The 21216-nt window shown below is 45.5% G+C and overlaps 11 non-coding genes and 2 pseudogenes across 11 annotated transcripts; all 13 read right to left on the bottom strand.

Moving 5' to 3' along the window:
- Positions 1-320: 320 nt before the first annotated feature.
- LOC141210763 (U2 spliceosomal RNA) lies at positions 321-436 on the bottom strand (annotated as a pseudogene).
- Positions 437-1564: 1128 nt separating this feature from the next.
- On the bottom strand, positions 1565-1755 carry LOC141208475 (U2 spliceosomal RNA). The gene has a single exon (XR_012278703.1). It is a non-coding gene; the product is annotated as a U2 spliceosomal RNA (small nuclear RNA).
- A 1122-nt stretch (positions 1756-2877) lies between these two features.
- Positions 2878-3068, bottom strand: LOC141208477 (U2 spliceosomal RNA). The gene has a single exon (XR_012278705.1). It is a non-coding gene; the product is annotated as a U2 spliceosomal RNA (small nuclear RNA).
- Positions 3069-8552: 5484 nt separating this feature from the next.
- LOC141209930 (U2 spliceosomal RNA) lies at positions 8553-8743 on the bottom strand. The gene has a single exon (XR_012280116.1). It is a non-coding gene; the product is annotated as a U2 spliceosomal RNA (small nuclear RNA).
- A 1121-nt stretch (positions 8744-9864) lies between these two features.
- On the bottom strand, positions 9865-10055 carry LOC141208478 (U2 spliceosomal RNA). The gene has a single exon (XR_012278706.1). It is a non-coding gene; the product is annotated as a U2 spliceosomal RNA (small nuclear RNA).
- A 1119-nt stretch (positions 10056-11174) lies between these two features.
- Positions 11175-11365, bottom strand: LOC141208479 (U2 spliceosomal RNA). Its single transcript, XR_012278707.1, has one exon. It is a non-coding gene; the product is annotated as a U2 spliceosomal RNA (small nuclear RNA).
- Positions 11366-12485: 1120 nt separating this feature from the next.
- LOC141208480 (U2 spliceosomal RNA) lies at positions 12486-12676 on the bottom strand. The gene has a single exon (XR_012278708.1). It is a non-coding gene; the product is annotated as a U2 spliceosomal RNA (small nuclear RNA).
- A 1121-nt stretch (positions 12677-13797) lies between these two features.
- On the bottom strand, positions 13798-13988 carry LOC141209904 (U2 spliceosomal RNA). The gene has a single exon (XR_012280091.1). It is a non-coding gene; the product is annotated as a U2 spliceosomal RNA (small nuclear RNA).
- A 1121-nt stretch (positions 13989-15109) lies between these two features.
- On the bottom strand, positions 15110-15296 carry LOC141210663 (U2 spliceosomal RNA). Its single transcript, XR_012280801.1, has one exon. It is a non-coding gene; the product is annotated as a U2 spliceosomal RNA (small nuclear RNA).
- A 789-nt stretch (positions 15297-16085) lies between these two features.
- LOC141210818 (U2 spliceosomal RNA) lies at positions 16086-16177 on the bottom strand (annotated as a pseudogene).
- Positions 16178-17299: 1122 nt separating this feature from the next.
- Positions 17300-17490, bottom strand: LOC141208481 (U2 spliceosomal RNA). The gene has a single exon (XR_012278709.1). It is a non-coding gene; the product is annotated as a U2 spliceosomal RNA (small nuclear RNA).
- Positions 17491-18610: 1120 nt separating this feature from the next.
- On the bottom strand, positions 18611-18801 carry LOC141208482 (U2 spliceosomal RNA). The gene has a single exon (XR_012278710.1). It is a non-coding gene; the product is annotated as a U2 spliceosomal RNA (small nuclear RNA).
- A 1121-nt stretch (positions 18802-19922) lies between these two features.
- Positions 19923-20113, bottom strand: LOC141208483 (U2 spliceosomal RNA). Its single transcript, XR_012278711.1, has one exon. It is a non-coding gene; the product is annotated as a U2 spliceosomal RNA (small nuclear RNA).
- Positions 20114-21216: the final 1103 nt, after the last annotated feature.

Consider the following 21216-nt stretch of genomic DNA (forward strand, 5'->3'; position numbering starts at 1 on the left):
ACCCTAGTGGAGCTGGAGCCTGTGTTGGTTTCTCAGCCCAAAGCTGACCGGACCTCCGACCGGGTTTATAAAAATTCCCCTTCCAAGCCCGGAGGCCAGGAATAGGGGGGGTTGCTCAGAAAGTATGATTGGCAAAGGTGCGGCGTGCAATGAAGCCAAGTCTTTCTGGGGTTGCCAGTCCCAGTAAGCTTGGACTCCCACCAGGGCGCCTACTCCTGGGGCACATTGCTCCAAAGCCCTCACACTTACCCAGCCTAGTGACTTCGATCCTGGAGGGCCATGTTTTCCATCAGATAACTCTATGAGCCACCTGGCGTACTAACAAGTGCACCAAACCAGTGTGTAATATGCATCAATTTACTAGGGCAGCCCAAGGACAAAACTGCCTTTTCAAAAGATACTACACTTGATCTTAGCCAAAAGGCCGAGAAGCGATAACCAGAATTGGTTTCCGACTACGGTGCCACCCAAGGATTCTGAAAAGTCCATTTGTGGAGATGGCCACCTGGACTCCCGTTAAGAAGACATGCTGTCAACCTCTAGATCCCTCACATGCCTGCACTTTTCGGCTTGCTGCTGCTGCAATCCACGCGTTTTAGATCTGCATAACTCCACCTCTTTTAGCACAGTACCCTCAACCCACGGCTGTTCCCACCCGCCTCAACACCGTTGGAAGGGAGGAGAACCAATTAAGGCGGGGGGGGTGGGGGGTGGAACGAGCAGCTGTCTACCCTTAGCAGGAGGGTTGCTGATTAATTACCTCTCCTGCTGCTGCTGCTGCTGCTGGCTGTCCAGCAGCAGACTGAAGGTGGCTGCTGCTGTGCGCAGGTATATAAAGGCTCAGAGCCTATTATGACACGCGCAGCCAGCGTTCCATTGCCACATTCCGTCTACTGCAGGCGGGATACCTGGATGGCTGAATGTCACTGAGAAGCTCACAGAGACCGCCATAAGCAACAGTTTAAAAGAATGCCACAGACTAATCAACCAAACTTTTTGGGTTGGTTTCTCTTTTATAGTCTGCAGGCATTAAATGAAAGAAGTCAGTGTTCCAGCAGAGGGAGACAACGTTTCAGAAAAGGCATTGTAGCAAACCAAAAAAGAAATTTTAAGCGCAGCAGAGTAACCAGCTCACATACCTGTTAGCTCAGGTGAGTTTAAAAGGCTGCTGTTGATAACAAGGGCATTTGCTAAATAGATGGTGTGTGTGCAACAATATACTGAAAGGTCAATTATATTGTGCAGCTTATCTCACCACCTGTAGTTATTTAGGTGAAAGCTCCAAAATGCTTGCCTAATATGTCTGTTTATCCAAAAGGAAGTATAGAGGGAGAGCTAGATAGATAGCATTGCATTACATTACATTACATGGCAATGCAATGCACAGTTGCTGAAGTTGAACCAAAATGAGCTTGTCATCTGGCTTCTGCAACTTTTAACATGAAAAATCCAATGAGGAGAAGAAAAGCAAAGCCAAAGAGTCCATCCCAAAATCCGACAAACAAGCAAAATGAACAAAAAGCATTGAATTCAATTCTTTCTGATTTTAGAAACTGCATTAAAGAAGGGGTGCACCGGTCCTGGAGATACTGCAATACCAGGTCAATGCGTGGAGTGGACAGAGCAAGCTCTTTTTCCATCTCCCTGTTCTAAAAATCCATTTAATATATGGTCCCCAGATAGGGGACGTATCAGATATTAAACTGATAAGAACAGATACTACACTTGATCTTAGCCAAAAGGCCGAGAAGCGATAACCAGAATTGTTTTCCGACTACGGTGCCACCCAAGGATTCTGAAAAGTCCATTTGTGGAGATGGCCACCTGGACTCCCGTTAAGAAGACATGCTGTCAACCTCTAGATCCCTCACATGCCTGCACTTTTCGGCTTGCTGCTGCTGCAATCCACGCGTTTTAGATCTGCATAACTCCACCTCTTTTAGCACAGTACCCTCAACCCCCGGCTGTTCCCACCCGCCTCAACACCGTTGGAAGGGAGGAGAACCAATTAAGGCGGGGGGGGGGGGTGGAACGAGCAGCTGTCTACCCTTAGCAGGAGGGTTGCTGATTAATTACCTCTCCTGCTGCTGCTGCTGCTGGCTGTCCAGCAGCAGACTGAAGGTGGCTGCTGCTGTGCGCAGGTATATAAAGGCTCAGAGCCTATTATGACACGCGCAGCCAGCGTTCCATTGCCACATTCCGTCTACTGCAGGCGGGATACCTGGATGGCTGAATGTCACTGAGAAGCTCACAGAGACCGCCATAAGCAACAGTTTAAAAGAATGCCACAGACTAATCAACCAAACTTTTTGGGTTGGTTTCTCTTTTATAGTCTGCAGGCATTAAATGAAAGAAGTCAGTGTTCCAGCAGAGGGAGACAACGTTTCAGAAAAGGCATTGTAGCAAACCAAAAAAGAAATTTTAAGCGCAGCAGAGTAACCAGCTCACATACCTGTTAGCTCAGGTGAGTTTAAAAGGCTGCTGTTGATAACAAGGGCATTTGCTAAATAGATGGTGTGTGTGCAACAATATACTGAAAGGTCAATTATATTGTGCAGCTTATCTCACCACCTGTAGTTATTTAGGTGAAAGCTCCAAAATGCTTGCCTAATATGTCTGTTTATCCAAAAGGAAGTATAGAGGGAGAGCTAGATAGATAGCATTGCATTACATTACATTACATGGCAATGCAATGCACAGTTGCTGAAGTTGAATCAAAATGAGCTTGTCATCTGGCTTCTGCAACTTTTAACATGAAAAATCCAATGAGGAGAAGAAAAGCAAAGCCAAAGAGTCCATCCCAAAATCCGACAAACAAGCAAAATGAACAAAAAGCATTGAATTCAATTCTTTCTGATTTTAGAAACTGCATTAAAGAAGGGGTGCACCGGTCCTGGAGATACTGCAATACCAGGTCAATGCGTGGAGTGGACAGAGCAAGCTCTTTTTCCATCTCCCTGTTCTAAAAATCCATTTAATATATGGTCCCCAGATAGGGGACGTATCAGATATTAAACTGATAAGAACAGATACTACACTTGATCTTAGCCAAAAGGCCGAGAAGCGATAACCAGAATTGGTTTCCGACTACGGTGCCACCCAAGGATTCTGAAAAGTCCATTTGTGGAGATGGCCACCTGGACTCCCGTTAAGAAGACATGCTGTCAACCTCTAGATCCCTCACATGCCTGCACTTTTCGGCTTGCTGCTGCTGGAATCCACGCATTTTAGATCTGCATAACTCCACCTCTTTTAGCACAGTACCCTCAACCCCCGGCTGTTCCCACCCGCCTCAACACCGTTGGAAGGGAGGAGAACCAATTAAGGCGGCGGGGGGGTGGAACGAGCAGCTGTCTACCCTTAGCAGGAGGGTTGCTGATTAATTACCTGTCCTGCTGCTGCTGCTGCTGGCTGTCCAGCAGCAGACTGAAGGTGGCTGCTGCTGTGCGCAGGTATATAAAGGCTCAGACCCTATTATGACACGCGCAGCCAGCGTTCCATTGCCACATTCCGTCTACTGCAGGCGGGATACCTGGATGGCTGAATGTCACTGAGAAGCTCACAGAGACCGCCATAAGCAACAGTTTAAAAGAATGCCACAGACTAATCAACCAAACTTTTTGGGTTGGTTTCTCTTTTATAGTCTGCAGGCATTAAATGAAAGAAGTCAGTGTTCCAGCAGAGGGAGACAACGTTTCAGAAAAGGCATTGTAGCAAACCAAAAAAGAAATTTTAAGCGCAGCAGAGTAACCAGCTCACATACCTGTTAGCTCAGGTGAGTTTAAAAGGCTGCTGTTGATAACAAGGGCATTTGCTAAACAGATGGTGTGTGTGCAACTGTTAGAACCTTGCTGTTAGGTTTTTTTTCCTTTGCTGGTCACATGACCTTGTTGGCCTATTTAATCCTGCTCCGCCCTTCTGGCTTTGCTGGACTTTATTGTATATCTACTTTCTGGCTAGCCTGTGCTCTGTATCTAACTCTGTTAGTTTGCTTGGTCTACGGACCTCTATGTTCTATCTATTTTGTTTGTTCGTCTGTCTGCTACTATTTCTGTTAGGAGGTGTCCCATATTCCTCCCAGTCCTTAGTACCTGTAGGGATTTCCTCCCCACATCTATAGGTCTTCGTACAGACTAGATTAGGACTTTAGCAGGTCTGATCGCAGGATCAGGTTCCCTGTTACATCGTAGGGATTCAGCTGAGTCTTATAGTAGGGACAGATCTCCTCTCTTTCCTTAGCTTTGGTAGCAGAACATAACAGTAAGTCCAGCCAAGCCAGAAGGGCGGAGCAGGATTAAATAGGCCAACAAGGTCATGTGACCAGCAAAGGAAAAAAAACCTAACAGCAAGGTTCTAACAGTGGTGAACCGATGGAGATTGGATCGGTGGCACCTCGCTCTCAAGAAAAAGATCGTCGTTTTTCAGAAGGCTTGTGTTACTATTGCGGAAAATCTGGTCATTTGATTAAAGGCTGTGAGCTTCGTATGAAGAAAGAAAAAAAAATGGTCAGTCACGCCCGTATTGCCTGTTTAAATTCCAAGGGTATATTTTTAGCTGCTTCCACGATTGCTCAGGAAAAATTAATGGAATTTCGGGTGTTTGTTGATTGCGGGTCTACATTGAATGTAATTGATGGGGGATTCGTGGAAAAACTCAATTTAAAACCTGAACCTTTATCATCCCCCATTGCTGTGGTTTCTGTGGATGGCTCCCCTTTGAAGAATATTACTCTCAAGGTCAGTGAATTTCCTCTCACTATTAATGGTGTTCACCATGAGAAATTGGATTTGGTAGTGTTGAATAACTTGCCTTCTCCAGTAATATTGGGTTTGCCCTGGTTAAAATTTCACAATCCTGTACTGGATTGGTCTACCAGTGAAATTAAATCCTGGAGCCATAAATGTTATGACAAGTGTTGTAACGGGCGTATTGCAGCTTTGGATAGGGGAGAATTGCCTGTTCCTATTCAGGATTTTTGGAGAGTTTTTTCTGAGAAGGAATCGCAGGTTTTGCCTCCCCATAGAGACTATGATTGTTCTATTGAATTTGTCCCTGGAGCGACTCTTCCTAAAAGTCGTTTATTTAACCTTACTATTCCTGAGAGGAAGGCTTTGGAGGAATACATACAGACAAGTTTGGCCGCCGGTCACATTAGGCCCTCTAAGTCTCCTGTGGCGGTTGGATTTTTTTTTGTAAAAAAAAAGGACGGTGGTTTACGTCCTTGTCTGGATTTCCGTGAGATTAACAAAATTACGGTACGCAATCCTTACCCACTGCCATTGATTCCTGATCTGTTTAACCAGTTATTGGGGGCCAAGTGGTTCTCTAAAATTGACCTTAAGGGGGCATACAATCTGTTGCGCATGAAGGAGGGTGATGAATGGAAGACTGCTTTTAACACTCCTGTGGGTCATTTTGAGAATCTGGTTATGCCTTTTGGTCTTACTAATGCTCCTGCATTTTTTCAGAATCTGATTAATGACATCCTTAGACCTTTGATTGGTAAAAATGTGGTTGTGTATTTGGATGACATTTTGATTTATTCGCCAGATCTGGAGTCTCATTGGCGGAGCGTGCGTGAGGTATTACAGTTATTAATGGACAATTCGCTTTTTGCTAAGCTGGAGAAATGTGAGTTCGCTGTACAGAGAATTAGTTTTTTGGGCTACATTATCTCCAGCAAAGGTTTTGAGATGGATCCGGTTAAGGTTCAGGCTGTGCAGGAATGGCCTAGGCCTATTGGTTTGAAATCGATACAGAGGTTTTTGGGTTTCGCCAATTACTATAGAAAATTCATAAAAATTTTTTCTAGTATTGTCAAACCTCTGACTGATCTCACCAGGAAAGGTGCTGATGCTGTTCAGTGGTCTTCTGAGGCCATTGAAGCTTTTGTGTATCTCAAGGAGAGGTTCACCTCTGCTCCCATCCTTATGCAGCCTGATGTTACTAGGCCGTTTTTGGTTGAGGTTGATGCTTCCTCTGTGGGGGTTGGCGCAGTATTGTCTCAGGATAACGGGGATGGATTACATCCTTGTGCCTTTTTTTCCAAAAAATTTTCGGAGACTGAATTGAATTACGATATTGGTAATCGGGAATTATTGGCTATTAAACTCGCATTTGAACACTGGCGCCACTTCTTGGAAGGTGCGGAATTTCCCGTTCAGGTTCTTACGGATCATAAAAATCTGATATATCTTGATGCTGCCAAGCGCCTGAATGCCCGTCAGGCTAGGTGGGCACTGTTTTTCTCGCGGTTTAATTTCTCCGTTACTTACATCCCTGGTACTAAGAATGTTAAGGCGGATGCCTTGTCTCGCAGTTTTTCTCCCATAGTCGGTGCTGAGAAAGAGGAAAACATTTTACAAGAAGGTGTTGTGATAGCTGCTTTAGACTCCGTTTTGGAAGATGAGATTCTTAAAGCACAGGAGAATGCCCCATCTAACACTCCTCATGGGAGGTTGTTTGTGCCTGGGACCTTTAGGAGAGATTTGTTTGTTGAGTGTCACGAATCTCGGTTGGCAGGTCATCCCGGAATCTCTGAGACCAAGAGACTGGTGGGTCGCAGTTTTTGGTGGCCTGGATGGCAGAAGGAAGTCATTAAGTGGGTGCGCCAATGTACTATATGTGCTAGATCCAAGTCCTCACATACTCCTGCTGCGGGGTTGCTTTGTCCTTTGGAGGTCCCCAGTGCTCCTTGGACACATTTGGCTATGGACTTTATAACTGACCTTCCCCCCTCTGAGGGTTTTACTGTCATCTGGGTGGTCGTGGACCGTTTTAGCAAGATGTGTCACTTGGTTCCCTTCGTCAAACTGCCCTGCGCTAAAACTCTCGCTAAGGCCTTTGTCAAGGAAATTGTCAGACTTCATGGCGTTCCTACTGACATTGTTTCTGATAGGGGTCCTCAGTTCGTGGCTCGTTTTTGGCGTGCCTTTTGTGACAGGTTGGGAATTCATTTGTCGTTTTCGTCCGGATACCATCCTGAATCTAATGGCCAAACAGAAAGGAAAAACCAGGATGTTGAGCAGTTCTTGCGTTGTTTTGTGGCAGACAATCAAGAGGGGTGGTCTGAGTTTCTGCCACTTGCCGAATTTGCTCTGAACAATCATACATCTTCTTCTGCTGGTTGTTCGCCTTTTTTTTGTTGTTCTGGGAGACATCCGTCGTTTGGGTCGTTCTCCAAGTTGGGATCTGCCGTGCCTGAGGAGGAGAATTTTTCCGGTGATTTGGAAAGAGTTTGGACGGATGTGCGTGGTAATCTTCAGGAGGCCAACAGAAAATCTAAAGACTACTTTGATAGGAAACGACAGGAGGTTTTGTTCGCTGTTGGTGACATGGTTTGGTTGTCCTCTAGGAATCTGCGGTTGAGGATTCCTTCTAAGAAATTGGGTCCCAAGTTTGTAGGGCCCTTTAAGGTGCTTCAGGTTGTCAACCAATCTGCTGTTAGGTTGGAGGTTCCTACCTCCTGGAGAATTAATCCGGTCTTTCATGTCTCTCTGTTAAAAAAAGCTGTCGTGTCGGATGGTGACGCCTCTGCCTCTGTTCCTCCGGTGGTGGAGGACGGGGAATATGAAATTTCTCGCATCCTTGACTCTAGACGGTATAGAGGTAGTTTGCAGTATCTTGTGGCCTGGAAAGGTTTCGGACCCGAGGATAACTCTTGGGTGAGGTCAGATGATGTTTCCGCGTCCAGACTTATCAGAGCGTTTCACAGGAGATTTCCTGATAAGCCTGGTCCTAGGGGATCCGGAGGATCCTCTTAGAAGGGGGGGTACTGTTAGAACCTTGCTGTTAGGTTTTTTTTCCTTTGCTGGTCACATGACCTTGTTGGCCTATTTAATCCTGCTCCGCCCTTCTGGCTTTGCTGGACTTTATTGTATATCTACTTTCTGGCTAGCCTGTGCTCTGTATCTAACTCTGTTAGTTTGCTTGGTCTACGGACCTCTATGTTCTATCTATTTTGTTTGTTCGTCTGTCTGCTACTATTTCTGTTAGGAGGTGTCCCATATTCCTCCCAGTCCTTAGTACCTGTAGGGATTTCCTCCCCACATCTATAGGTCTTCGTACAGACTAGATTAGGACTTTAGCAGGTCTGATCGCAGGATCAGGTTCCCTGTTACATCGTAGGGATTCAGCTGAGTCTTATAGTAGGGACAGATCTCCTCTCTTTCCTTAGCTTTGGTAGCAGAACATAACAGCAACAATATACTGAAAGGTCAATTATATTGTGCAGCTTATCTCACCACCTGTAGTTATTTAGGTGAAAGCTCCAAAATGCTTGCCTAATATGTCTGTTTATCCAAAAGGAAGTATAGAGGGAGAGCTAGATAGATAGCATTGCATTACATTACATTACATGGCAATGCAATGCACAGTTGCTGAAGTTGAACCAAAATGAGCTTGTCATCTGGCTTCTGCAACTTTTAACATGAAAAATCCAATGAGGAGAAGAAAAGCAAAGCCAAAGAGTCCATCCCAAAATCCGACAAACAAGCAAAATGAACAAAAAGCATTGAATTCAATTCTTTCTGATTTTAGAAACTGCATTAAAGAAGGGGTGCACCGGTCCTGGAGATACTGCAATACCAGGTCAATGCGTGGAGTGGACAGAGCAAGCTCTTTTTCCATCTCCCTGTTCTAAAAATCCATTTAATATATGGTCCCCAGATAGGGGACGTATCAGCTATTAAACTGATAAGAACAGATACTACACTTGATCTTAGCCAAAAGGCCGAGAAGCGATAACCAGAATTGGTTTCCGACTACGGTGCCACCCAAGGATTCTGAAAAGTCCATTTGTGGAGATGGCCACCTGGACTCCCGTTAAGAAGACATGCTGTCAACCTCTAGATCCCTCACATGCCTGCACTTTTCGGCTTGCTGCTGCTGCAATCCACGCGTTTTAGATCTGCATAACTCCACCTCTTTTAGCACAGTACCCTCAACCCCCGGCTGTTCCCACCCGCCTCAACACCGTTGGAAGGGAGGAGAACCAATTAAGGCGGGGGGGGGGGTGGAACGAGCAGCTGTCTACCCTTAGCAGGAGGGTTGCTGATTAATTACCTCTCCTGCTGCTGCTGCTGCTGGCTGTCCAGCAGCAGACTGAAGGTGGCTGCTGCTGTGCGCAGGTATATAAAGGCTCAGAGCCTATTATGACACGCGCAGCCAGCGTTCCATTGCCACATTCCGTCTACTGCAGGCGGGATACCTGGATGGCTGAATGTCACTGAGAAGCTCACAGAGACCGCCATAAGCAACAGTTTAAAAGAATGCCACAGACTAATCAACCAAACTTTTTAGGTTGGTTTCTCTTTTATAGTCTGCAGGCATTAAATGAAAGAAGTCAGTGTTCCAGCAGAGGGAGACAACGTTTCAGAAAAGGCATTGTAGCAAACCAAAAAAGAAATTTTAAGCGCAGCAGAGTAACCAGCTCACATACCTGTTAGCTCAGGTGAGTTTAAAAGGCTGCTGTTGATAACAAGGGCATTTGCTAAATAGATGGTGTGTGTGCAACAATATACTGAAAGGTCAATTATATTGTGCAGCTTATCTCACCACCTGTAGTTATTTAGGTGAAAGCTCCAAAATGCATGCCTAATATGTCTGTTTATCCAAAAGGAAGTATAGAGGGAGAGCTAGATAGATAGCATTGCATTACATTACATTACATGGCAATGCAATGCACAGTTGCTGAAGTTGAACCAAAATGAGCTTGTCATCTGCCTTCTGCAACTTTTAACATGAAAAATCCAATGAGGAGAAGAAAAGCAAAGCCAAAGAGTCCATCCCAAAATCCGACAAACAAGCAAAATGAACAAAAAGCATTGAATTCAATTCTTTCTGATTTTAGAAACTGCATTAAAGAAGGGGTGCACCGGTCCTGGAGATACTGCAATACCAGGTCAATGCGTGGAGTGGACAGAGCAAGCTCTTTTTCCATCTCCCTGTTCTAAAAATCCATTTAATATATGGTCCCCAGATAGGGGACGTATCAGATATTAAACTGATAAGAACAGATACTACACTTGATCTTAGCCAAAAGGCCGAGAAGCGATAACCAGAATTGGTTTCCGACTACGGTGCCACCCAAGGATTCTGAAAAGTCCATTTGTGGAGATGGCCACCTGGACTCCCGTTAAGAAGACATGCTGTCAACCTCTAGATCCCTCACATGCCTGCACTTTTCGGCTTGCTGCTGCTGCAATCCACGCGTTTTAGATCTGCATAACTCCACCTCTTTTAGCACAGTACCCTCAACCCCCGGCTGTTCCCACCCGCCTCAACACCGTTGGAAGGGAGGAGAACCAATTAAGGCGGGGGGGGGTGGAACGAGCAGCTGTCTACCCTTAGCAGGAGGGTTGCTGATTAATTACCTCTCCTGCTGCTGCTGCTGCTGGCTGTCCAGCAGCAGACTGAAGGTGGCTGCTGCTGTGCGCAGGTATATAAAGGCTCAGAGCCTATTATGACACGCGCAGCCAGCGTTTCATTGCCACATTCCGTCTACTGCAGGCGGGATACCTGGATGGCTGAATGTCACTGAGAAGCTCACAGAGACCGCCATAAGCAACAGTTTAAAAGAATGCCACAGACTAATCAACCAAACTTTTTGGGTTGGTTTCTCTTTTATAGTCTGCAGGCATTAAATGAAAGAAGTCAGTGTTCCAGCAGAGGGAGACAACGTTTCAGAAAAGGCATTGTAGCAAACCAAAAAAGAAATTTTAAGCGCAGCAGAGTAACCAGCTCACATACCTGTTAGCTCAGGTGAGTTTAAAAGGCTGCTGTTGATAACAAGGGCATTTGCTAAATAGATGGTGTGTGTGCAACAATATACTGAAAGGTCAATTATATTGTGCAGCTTATCTCACCACCTGTAGTTATTTAGGTGAAAGCTCCAAAATGCTTGCCTAATATGTCTGTTTATCCAAAAGGAAGTATAGAGGGAGAGCTAGATAGATAGCATTGCATTACATTACATTACATGGCAATGCAATGCACAGTTGCTGAAGTTGAACCAAAATGAGCTTGTCATCTGGCTTCTGCAACTTTTAACATGAAAAATCCAATGAGGAGAAGAAAAGCAAAGCCAAAGAGTCCATCCCAAAATCCGACAAACAAGCAAAATGAACAAAAAGCATTGAATTCAATTCTTTCTGATTTTAGAAACTGCATTAAAGAAGGGGTGCACCGGTCCTGGAGATACTGCAATACCAGGTCAATGCGTGGAGTGGACAGAGCAAGCTCTTTTTCCATCTCCCTGTTCTAAAAATCCATTTAATATATGGTCCCCAGATAGGGGACGTATCAGATATTAAACTGATAAGAACAGATACTACACTTGATCTTAGCCAAAAGGCCGAGAAGCGATAACCAGAATTGGTTTCCGACTACGGTGCCACCCAAGGATTCTGAAAAGTCCATTTGTGGAGATGGCCACCTGGACTCCCGTTAAGAAGACATGCTGTCAACCTCTAGATCCCTCACATGCCTGCACTTTTCGGCTTGCTGCTGCTGCAATCCACGCGTTTTAGATCTGCATAACTCCACCTCTTTTAGCACAGTACCCTCAACCCCCGGCTGTTCCCACCCGCCTCAACACCGTTGGAAGGGAGGAGAACCAATTAAGGCGGCGGGGGGGTGGAACGAGCAGCTGTCTACCCTTAGCAGGAGGGTTGCTGATTAATTACCTCTCCTGCTGCTGCTGCTGCTGGCTGTCCAGCAGCAGACTGAAGGTGGCTGCTGCTGTGCGCAGGTATATAAATGCTCAGAGCCTATTATGACACGCGCAGCCAGCGTTCCATTGCCACATTCCGTCTACTGCAGGCGGGATACCTGGATGGCTGAATGTCACTGAGAAGCTCACAGAGACCGCCATAAGCAACAGTTTAAAAGAATGCCACAGACTAATCAACCAAACTTTTTGGGTTGGTTTCTCTTTTATAGTCTGCAGGCATTAAATGAAAGAAGTCAGTGTTCCAGCAGAGGGAGACAACGTTTCAGAAAAGGCATTGTAGCAAACCAAAAAAGAAATTTTAAGCGCAGCAGAGTAACCAGCTTACATACCTGTTAGCTCAGGTGAGTTTAAAAGGCTGCTGTTGATAACAAGGGCATTTGCTAAATAGATGGTGTGTGTGCAACAATATACTGAAAGGTCAATTATATTGTGCAGCTTATCTCACCACCTGTAGTTATTTAGGTGAAAGCTCCAAAATGCTTGCCTAATATGTCTGTTTATCCAAAAGGAAGTATAGAGGGAGAGCTAGATAGATAGCATTGCATTACATTACATTACATGGCAATGCAATGCACAGTTGCTGAAGTTGAACCAAAATGAGCTTGTCATCTGGCTTCTGCAACTTTTAACATGAAAAATCCAATGAGGAGAAGAAAAGCAGAGCCAAAGAGTCCATCCCAAAATCCGACAAACAAGCAAAATGAACAAAAAGCATTGAATTCAATTCTTTCTGATTTTAGAAACTGCATTAAAGAAGGGGTGCACCGGTCCTGGAGATACTGCAATACCAGGTCAATGCGTGGAGTGGACAGAGCAAGCTCTTTTTCCATCTCCCTGTTCTAAAAATCCATTTAATATATGGTCCCCAGATAGGGGACGTATCAGATATTAAACTGATAAGAACAGATACTACACTTGATCTTAGCCAAAAGGCCGAGAAGCGATAACCAGAATTGGTTTCCGACTACGGTGCCACCCAAGGATTCTGAAAAATCCATTTGTGGAGATGGCCACCTGGACTCCCGTTAAGAAGACATGCTGTCAACCTCTAGATCCCTCACATGCCTGCACTTTTCGGCTTGCTGCTGCTGCAATCCACGCGTTTTAGATCTGCATAACTCCACCTCTTTTAGCACAGTACCCTCAACCCCCGGCTGTTCCCACCCGCCTCAACACCGTTGGAAGGGAGGAGAACCAATTAAGGCGGGGGGGGGGTGGAACGAGCAGCTGTCTACCCTTAGCAGGAGGGTTGCTGATTAATTACCTCTCCTGCTGCTGCTGCTGCTGGCTGTCCAGCAGCAGACTGAAGGTGGCTGCTGCTGTGCGCAGGTATATAAAGGCTCAGAGCCTATTATGACACGCGCAGCCAGCGTTCCATTGCCACATTCCGTCTACTGCAGGCGGGATACCTGGATGGCTGAATGTCACTGAGAAGCTCACAGAGACCGCCATAAGCAACAGTTTAAAAGAATGCCACAGACTAATCAACCAAACTTTTTGGGTTGGTTTCTCTTTTATAGTCTGCAGGCATTAAATGAAAGAAGTCAGTGTTCCAGCAGAGGGAGACAACGTTTCAGAAAAGGCATTGTAGCAAACCAAAAAAGAAATTTTAAGCGCAGCAGAGTAACCAGCTCACATACCTGTTAGCTCAGGTGAGTTTAAAAGGCTGCTGTTGATAACAAGGGCATTTGCTAAATAGATGGTGTGTGTGCAACAATATACTGAAAGGTCAATTATATTGTGCAGCTTATCTCACCACCTGTAGTTATTTAGGTGAAAGCTCCAAAATGCTTGCCTAATATGTCTGTTTATCCAAAAGGAAGTATAGAGGGAGAGCTAGATAGATAGCATTGCATTACATTACATTACATGGCAATGCAATGCACAGTTGCTGAAGTTGAACCAAAATGAGCTTGTCATCTGGCTTCTGCAACTTTTAACATGAAAAATCCAATGAGGAGAAGAAAAGCAAAGCCAAAGAGTCCATCCCAAAATCCGATAAAAAAAGCAAAATGAACAAAAAACATTGAATTCAATTCTTTCTGATTTTAGAAACTGCATTAAAGAAGGGGTGCACCGGTCCTGGAGATACTGCAATACCAGGTCAATGCTTGGAGTGGACAGAGCAAGCTCTTTTTCCATCTCCCTGTTCTAAAAATCCATTTAATATATGGTCCCCAGATAGGGGACGTATCAGATATTAAACTGATAAGAACAGATACTACACTTGATCTTAGCCAAAAGGCCGAGAAGCGATAACCAGAATTGGTTTCCGACTACGGTGCCACCCAAGGATTCTGAAAAGTCCATTTGTGGAGATGGCCACCTGGACTCCCGTTAAGAAGACATGCTGTCAACCTCTAGATCCCTCACATGCCTGCAATTTTCGGCTTGCTGCTGCTGCAATCCACGCGTTTTAGATCTGCATAACTCCACCTCTTTTAGCACAGTACCCTCAACCCCCGGCTGTTCCCACCCGCCTCAACACCGTTGGAAGGGAGGAGAACCAATTAAGGCGGGGGGGGGGGTGGAACGAGCAGCTGTCTACCCTTAGCAGGAGGGTTGCTGATTAATTACCTCTCCTGCTGCTGCTGCTGCTGGCTGTCCAGCAGCAGACTGAAGGTGGCTGCTGCTGTGCGCAGGTATATAAATGCTCAGAGCCTATTATGACACGCGCAGCCAGCGTTCCATTGCCACATTCCGTCTACTGCAGGCGGGATACCTGGATGGCTGAATGTCACTGAGAAGCTCACAGAGACCGCCATAAGCAACAGTTTAAAAGAATGCCACAGACTAATCAACCAAACTTTTTGGGTTGGTTTCTCTTTTATAGTCTGCAGGCATTAAATGAAAGAAGTCAGTGTTCCAGCAGAGGGAGACAACGTTTCAGAAAAGGCATTGTAGCAAACCAAAAAAGAAATTTTAAGCGCAGCAGAGTAACCAGCTCACATACCTGTTAGCTCAGGTGAGTTTAAAAGGCTGCTGTTGATAACAAGGGCATTTGCTAAATAGATGGTGTGTGTGCAACAATATACTGAAAGGTCAATTATATTGTGCAGCTTATCTCACCACCTGTAGTTATTTAGGTGAAAGCTCCAAAATGCTTGCCTAATATGTCTGTTTATCCAAAAGGAAGTATAGAGGGAGAGCTAGATAGATAGCATTGCATTACATTACATTACATGGCAATGCAATGCACAGTTGCTGAAGTTGAACCAAAATGAGCTTGTCATCTGGCTTCTGCAACTTTTAACATGAAAAATCCAATGAGGAGAAGAAAAGCAAAGCCAAAGAGTCCATCCCAAAATCCGACAAACAAGCAAAATGAACAAAAAGCATTGAATTCAATTCTTTCTGATTTTAGAAACTGCATTAAAGAAGGGGTGCACCGGTCCTGGAGATACTGCAATACCAGGTCAATGCGTGGAGTGGACAGAGCAAGCTCTTTTTCCATCTCCCTGTTCTAAAAATCCATTTAATATATGGTCCCCAGATAGGGGACGTATCAGATATTAAACTGATAAGAACAGATTTTTTTTTTTTTTTATCGAAAGCCCGAATTCGTGTACAAAACCCGAGTGCGCTTAAAAAAGTGACAAGTGCCACAAAAAAAGTGCACTAGGATGCTGGTCTTCTTGAAACCCTCTCCAAAAGGAGAAGGGTCCCCCAAACCATTCCCCGTCCCTCCGAGCCAAAAGGCCACAGCGAGGAACAGGGACAAAAAGCCACCTCCAGCCGAAGCCAGAGGCGACCCAATCTTACCCCCAGCACCTGCCCGAGTTCTCACCCGAGCAAGGCACTGGGAGCCAAAGACTGTGCTCCCCTCCCGGAAGAGGGGAGCCAACAACGCTCTCCTCCCGAAAGAGGAGAGCCAGGGGGGTTCAGGGGGGAGCGGAACCTGATGGCCACACACTCCCCCCCTAGACCTGCCAAGAGAGGAACCCGTAAGGGAACCGCATCCCGACAAAATCCTAGTAGGACGTGACACACGTGAATAAGTGGACACACAGTGACAAAGAAATTAAATAAATAGTGAAGGTTTCACAGTATAATACTGCCCGGACCTTCGACCGGGAATTGAAAAATTCCCCATCCTAAGGCCAGAAGGCCCGGAATAAGGGTGTGTGCGAAGAAAGAAAATTTGAAGTGCTTGTGCAAATGTGCCATAAACTCAAGTGGGGTTCCCAATCCCAGTGAGTTAAGGCACCCCAGGGTCACCACTCCTGGGGCACTTCACACTTCGGGCTTTCGATCTTCCCCGGCCCAATGGCGTCGATCCTGGGGGGCCATGCTTTCCACCAGATGACTATATTAGCCACCTGGCGTACTAACAAGCGCCTAAACCCCAGTGTGCATAATGTATCAATCTACTAGGGCGGCCAACATCCAAAACCGCCTTTTCGAAAGATACTACACTTGATCTTAGCCAAAAGGCCGAGAAGCGATAACCAGAATTGGTTTCCGACTACGGTGCCACCCAAGGATTCTGAAAAGTCCATTTGTGGAGATGGCCACCTGGACTCCCGTTAAGAAGACATGCTGTCAACCTCTAGATCCCTCACATGCCTGCACTTTTCGGCTTGCTGCTGCTGCAATCCACGTGTTTTAGATCTGCATAACTCCACCTCTTTTAGCACAGTACCCTCAACCCCCGGCTGTTCCCACCCGCCTCAACACCGTTGGAAGGGAGGAGAACCAATTAAGGGGGGGGGGGGGGGTGGAACGAGCAGCTGTCTACCCTTAGCAGGAGGGTTGCTGATTAATTACCTCTCCTGCTGCTGCTGCTGCTGGCTGTCCAGCAGCAGACTGAAGGTGGCTGCTGCTGTGCGCAGGTATATAAAGGCTCAGAGCCTATTATGACACGCGCAGCCAGCGTTCCATTGCCACATTCCGTCTACTGCAGGCGGGATACCTGGATGGCTGAATGTCACTGAGAAGCTCACAGAGACCGCCATAAGCAACAGTTTAAAAGAATGCCACAGACTAATCAACCAAACTTTTTGGGTTGATTTCTCTTTTATAGTCTGCAGGCATTAAATGAAAGAAGTCAGTGTTCCAGCAGAGGGAGACAACGTTTCAGAAAAGGCATTGTAGCAAACCAAAAAAGAAATTTTAAGCGCAGCAGAGTAACCAGCTCACATACCTGTTAGCTCAGGTGAGTTTAAAAGGCTGCTGTTGATAACAAGGGCATTTGCTAAATAGATGGTGTGTGTGCAACAATATACTGAAAGGTCAATTATATTGTGCAGCTTATCTCACCACCTGTAGTTATTTAGGTGAAAGCTCCAAAATGCTTGCCTAATATGTCTGTTTATCCAAAAGGAAGTATAGAGGGAGAGCTAGATAGATAGCATTGCATTACATTACATTACATGGCAATGCAATGCACAGTTGCTGAAGTTGAACCAAAATGAGCTTGTCATCTGGCTTCTGCAACTTTTAACATGAAAAATCCAATGAGGAGAAGAAAAGCAAAGCCAAAGAGTCCATCCCAAAATCCGACAAACAAGCAAAATGAACAAAAAGCATTGAATTCAATTCTTGCTGATTTTAGAAACTGCATTAAAGAAGGGGTGCACCGGTCCTGGAGATACTGCAATACCAGGTCAATGCGTGGAGTGGACAGAGCAAGCTCTTTTTCCATCTCCCTGTTCTAAAAATCCATTTAATATATGGTCCCCAGATAGGGGACGTATCAGATATTAAACTGATAAGAACAGATACTACACTTGATCTTAGCCAAAAGGCCGAGAAGCGATAACCAGAATTGGTTTCCGACTACGGTGCCACCCAAGGATTCTGAAAAGTCCATTTGTGGAGATGGCCACCTGGACTCCCGTTAAGAAGACATGCTGTCAACCTCTAGATCCCTCACATGCCTGCACTTTTCGGCTTGCTGCTGCTGCAATCCACGCGTTTTAGATCTGCATAACTCCACCTCTTTTAGCACAGTACCCTCAACCCCCGGCTGTTCCCACCCGCCTCAACACCGTTGGAAGGGAGGAGAACCAATTAAGGCGGGGGGGGGGTGGAACGAGCAGCTGTCTACCCTTAGCAGGAGGGTTGCTGATTAATTACCTCTCCTGCTGCTGCTGCTGCTGGCTGTCCAGCAGCAGACTGAAGGTGGCTGCTGCTGTGCGCAGGTATATAAAGGCTCAGAGCCTATTATGACACGTGAAGCCAGCGTTTCATTGCCACATTCCGTCTACTGCAGGCGGGATACCTGGATGGCTGAATGTCACTGAGAAGCTCACAGAGACCGCCATAAGCAACAGTTTAAAAGAATGCCACAGACTAATCAACCAAACTTTTTGGGTTGGTTTCTCTTTTATAGTCTGCAGGCATTAAATGAAAGAAGTCAGTGTTCCAGCAGAGGGAGACAACGTTTCAGAAAAGGCATTGTAGCAAACCAAAAAAGAAATTTTAAGCGCAGCAGAGTAACCAGCTCACATACCTGTTAGCTCAGGTGAGTTTAAAAGGCTGCTGTTGATAACAAGGGCATTTGCTAAATAGATGGTGTGTGTGCAACAATATACTGAAAGGTCAATTATATTGTGCAGCTTATCTCACCACCTGTAGTTATTTAGGTGAAAGCTCCAAAATGCTTGCCTAATATGTCTGTTTATCCAAAAGGAAGTATAGAGGGAGAGCTAGATAGATAGCATTGCATTACATTACATTACATGGCAATGCAATGCACAGTTGCTGAAGTTGAACCAAAATGAGCTTGTCATCTGGCTTCTGCAACTTTTAACATGAAAAATCCAATGAGGAGAAGAAAAGCAAAGCCAAAGAGTCCATCCCAAAATCCGACAAACAAGCAAAATGAACAAAAAGCATTGAATTCAATTCTTTCTGATTTTAGAAACTGCATTAAAGAAGGGGTGCACCGGTCCTGGAGATACTGCAATACCAGGTCAATGCGTGGAGTGGACAGAGCAAGCTCTTTTTCCATCTCCCTGTTCTAAAAATCCATTTAATATATGGTCCCCAGATAGGGGACGTATCAGATATTAAACTGATAAGAACAGATACTACACTTGATCTTAGCCAAAAGGCCGAGAAGCGATAACCAGAATTGGTTTCCGACTACGGTGCCACCCAAGGATTCTGAAAAGTCCATTTGTGGAGATGGCCACCTGGACTCCCGTTAAGAAGACATGCTGTCAACCTCTAGATCCCTCACATGCCTGCACTTTTCGGCTTGCTGCTGCTGCAATCCACGCGTTTTAGATCTGCATAACTCCACCTCTTTTAGCACAGTACCCTCAACCCCCGGCTGTTCCCACCCGCCTCAACACCGTTGGAAGGGAGGAGAACCAATTAAGGCGGGGGGGGGGGTGGAACGAGCAGCTGTCTACCCTTAGCAGGAGGGTTGCTGATTAATTACCTCTCCTGCTGCTGCTGCTGCTGGCTGTCCAGCAGCAGACTGAAGGTGGCTGCTGCTGTGCGCAGGTATATAAAGGCTCTGAGCCTATTATGACACGCGCAGCCAGCGTTCCATTGCCACATTCCGTCTACTGCAGGCGGGATACCTGGATGGCTGAATGTCACTGAGAAGCTCACAGAGACCGCCATAAGCAACAGTTTAAAAGAATGCCACAGACTAATCAACCAAACTTTTTGGGTTGGTTTCTCTTTTATAGTCTGCAGGCATTAAATGAAAGAAGTCAGTGTTCCAGCAGAGGGAGACAACGTTTCAGAAAAGGCATTGTAGCAAACCAAAAAAGAAATTTTAAGCGCAGCAGAGTAACCAGCTCACATACCTGTTAGCTCAGGTGAGTTTAAAAGGCTGCTGTTGATAACAAGGGCATTTGCTAAATAGATGGTGTGTGTGCAACAATATACTGAAAGGTCAATTATATTGTGCAGCTTATCTCACCACCTGTAGTTATTTAGGTGAAAGCTCCAAAATGCTTGCCTAATATGTCTGTTTATCCAAAAGGAAGTATAGAGGGAGAGCTAGATAGATAGCATTGCATTACATTACATTACATGGCAATGCAATGCACAGTTGCTGAAGTTGAACCAAAATGAGCTTGTCATCTGGCTTCTGCAACTTTTAACATGAAAAATCCAATGAGGAGAAGAAAAGCAAAGCCAAAGAGTCCATCCCAAAATCCGACAAACAAGTAAAATGAACAAAAAGCATTGAATTCAATTCTTTCTGATTTTAGAAACTGCATTAAAGAAGGGGTGCACCGGTCCTGGAGATACTGCAATACCAGGTCAATGCGTGGAGTGGACAGAGCAAGCTCTTTTTCCATCTCCCTGTTCTAAAAATCCATTTAATATATGGTCCCCAGATAGGGGACGTATCAGATATTAAACTGATAAGAACAGATACTACACTTGATCTTAGCCAAAAGGCCGAGAAGCGATAACCAGAATTGGTTTCCGACTACGGTGCCACCCAAGGATTCTGAAAAGTCCATTTGTGGAGATGGCCACCTGGACTCCCGTTAAGAAGACATGCTGTCAACCTCTAGATCCCTCACATGCCTGCACTTTTCGGCTTGCTGCTGCTGCAATCCACGCGTTTTAGATCTGCATAACTCCACCTCTTTTAGCACAGTACCCTCAACCCCCGGCTGTTCCCACCCGCCTCAACACCGTTGGAAGGGAGGAGAACCAATTAAGGCGGGGGGGGGGTGGAACGAGCAGCTGTCTACCCTTAGCAGGAGGGTTGCTGATTAATTACCTCTCCTGCTGCTGCTGCTGCTGGCTGTCCAGCAGCAGACTGAAGGTGGCTGCTGCTGTGCGCAGGTATATAAAGGCTCAGAGCCTATTATGACACGCGCAGCCAGCGTTCCATTGCCACATTCCGTCTACTGCAGGCGGGATACCTGGATGGCTGAATGTCACTGAGAAGCTCACAGAGACCGCCATAAGCAACAGTTTAAAAGAATGCCACAGACTAATCAACCAAACTTTTTGGGTTGGTTTCTCTTTTATAGTCTGCAGGCATTAAATGAAAGAAGTCAGTGTTCCAGCAGAGGGAGACAACGTTTCAGAAAAGGCATTGTAGCAAACCAAAAAAGAAATTTTAAGCGCAGCAGAGTAACCAGCTCACATACCTGTTAGCTCAGGTGAGTTTAAAAGGCTGCTGTTGATAACAAGGGCATTTGCTAAATAGATGGTGTGTGTGCAACAATATACTGAAAGGTCAATTATATTGTGCAGCTTATCTCACCACCTGTAGTTATTTAGGTGAAAGCTCCAAAATGCTTGCCTAATATGTCTGTTTATCCAAAAGGAAGTATAGAGGGAGAGCTAGATAGATAGCATTGCATTACATTACATTACATGGCAATGCAATGCACAGTTGCTGAAGTTGAACCAAAATGAGCTTGTCATCTGGCTTCTGCAACTTTTAACATGAAAAATCCAATGAGGAGAAGAAAAGCAAAGCCAAAGAGTCCATCCCAAAATCCGACAAACAAGCAAAATGAACAAAAAGCATTGAATTCAATTCTTTCTGATTT

This window comes from Phyllobates terribilis, unplaced genomic scaffold (assembly GCF_046119375.1).
Source record: "Phyllobates terribilis strain yellow unplaced genomic scaffold, ASM4611937v1 Scaffold_169__1_contigs__length_4117513, whole genome shotgun sequence".
Taxonomy (NCBI): Eukaryota; Metazoa; Chordata; class Amphibia; order Anura; family Dendrobatidae; genus Phyllobates; species Phyllobates terribilis.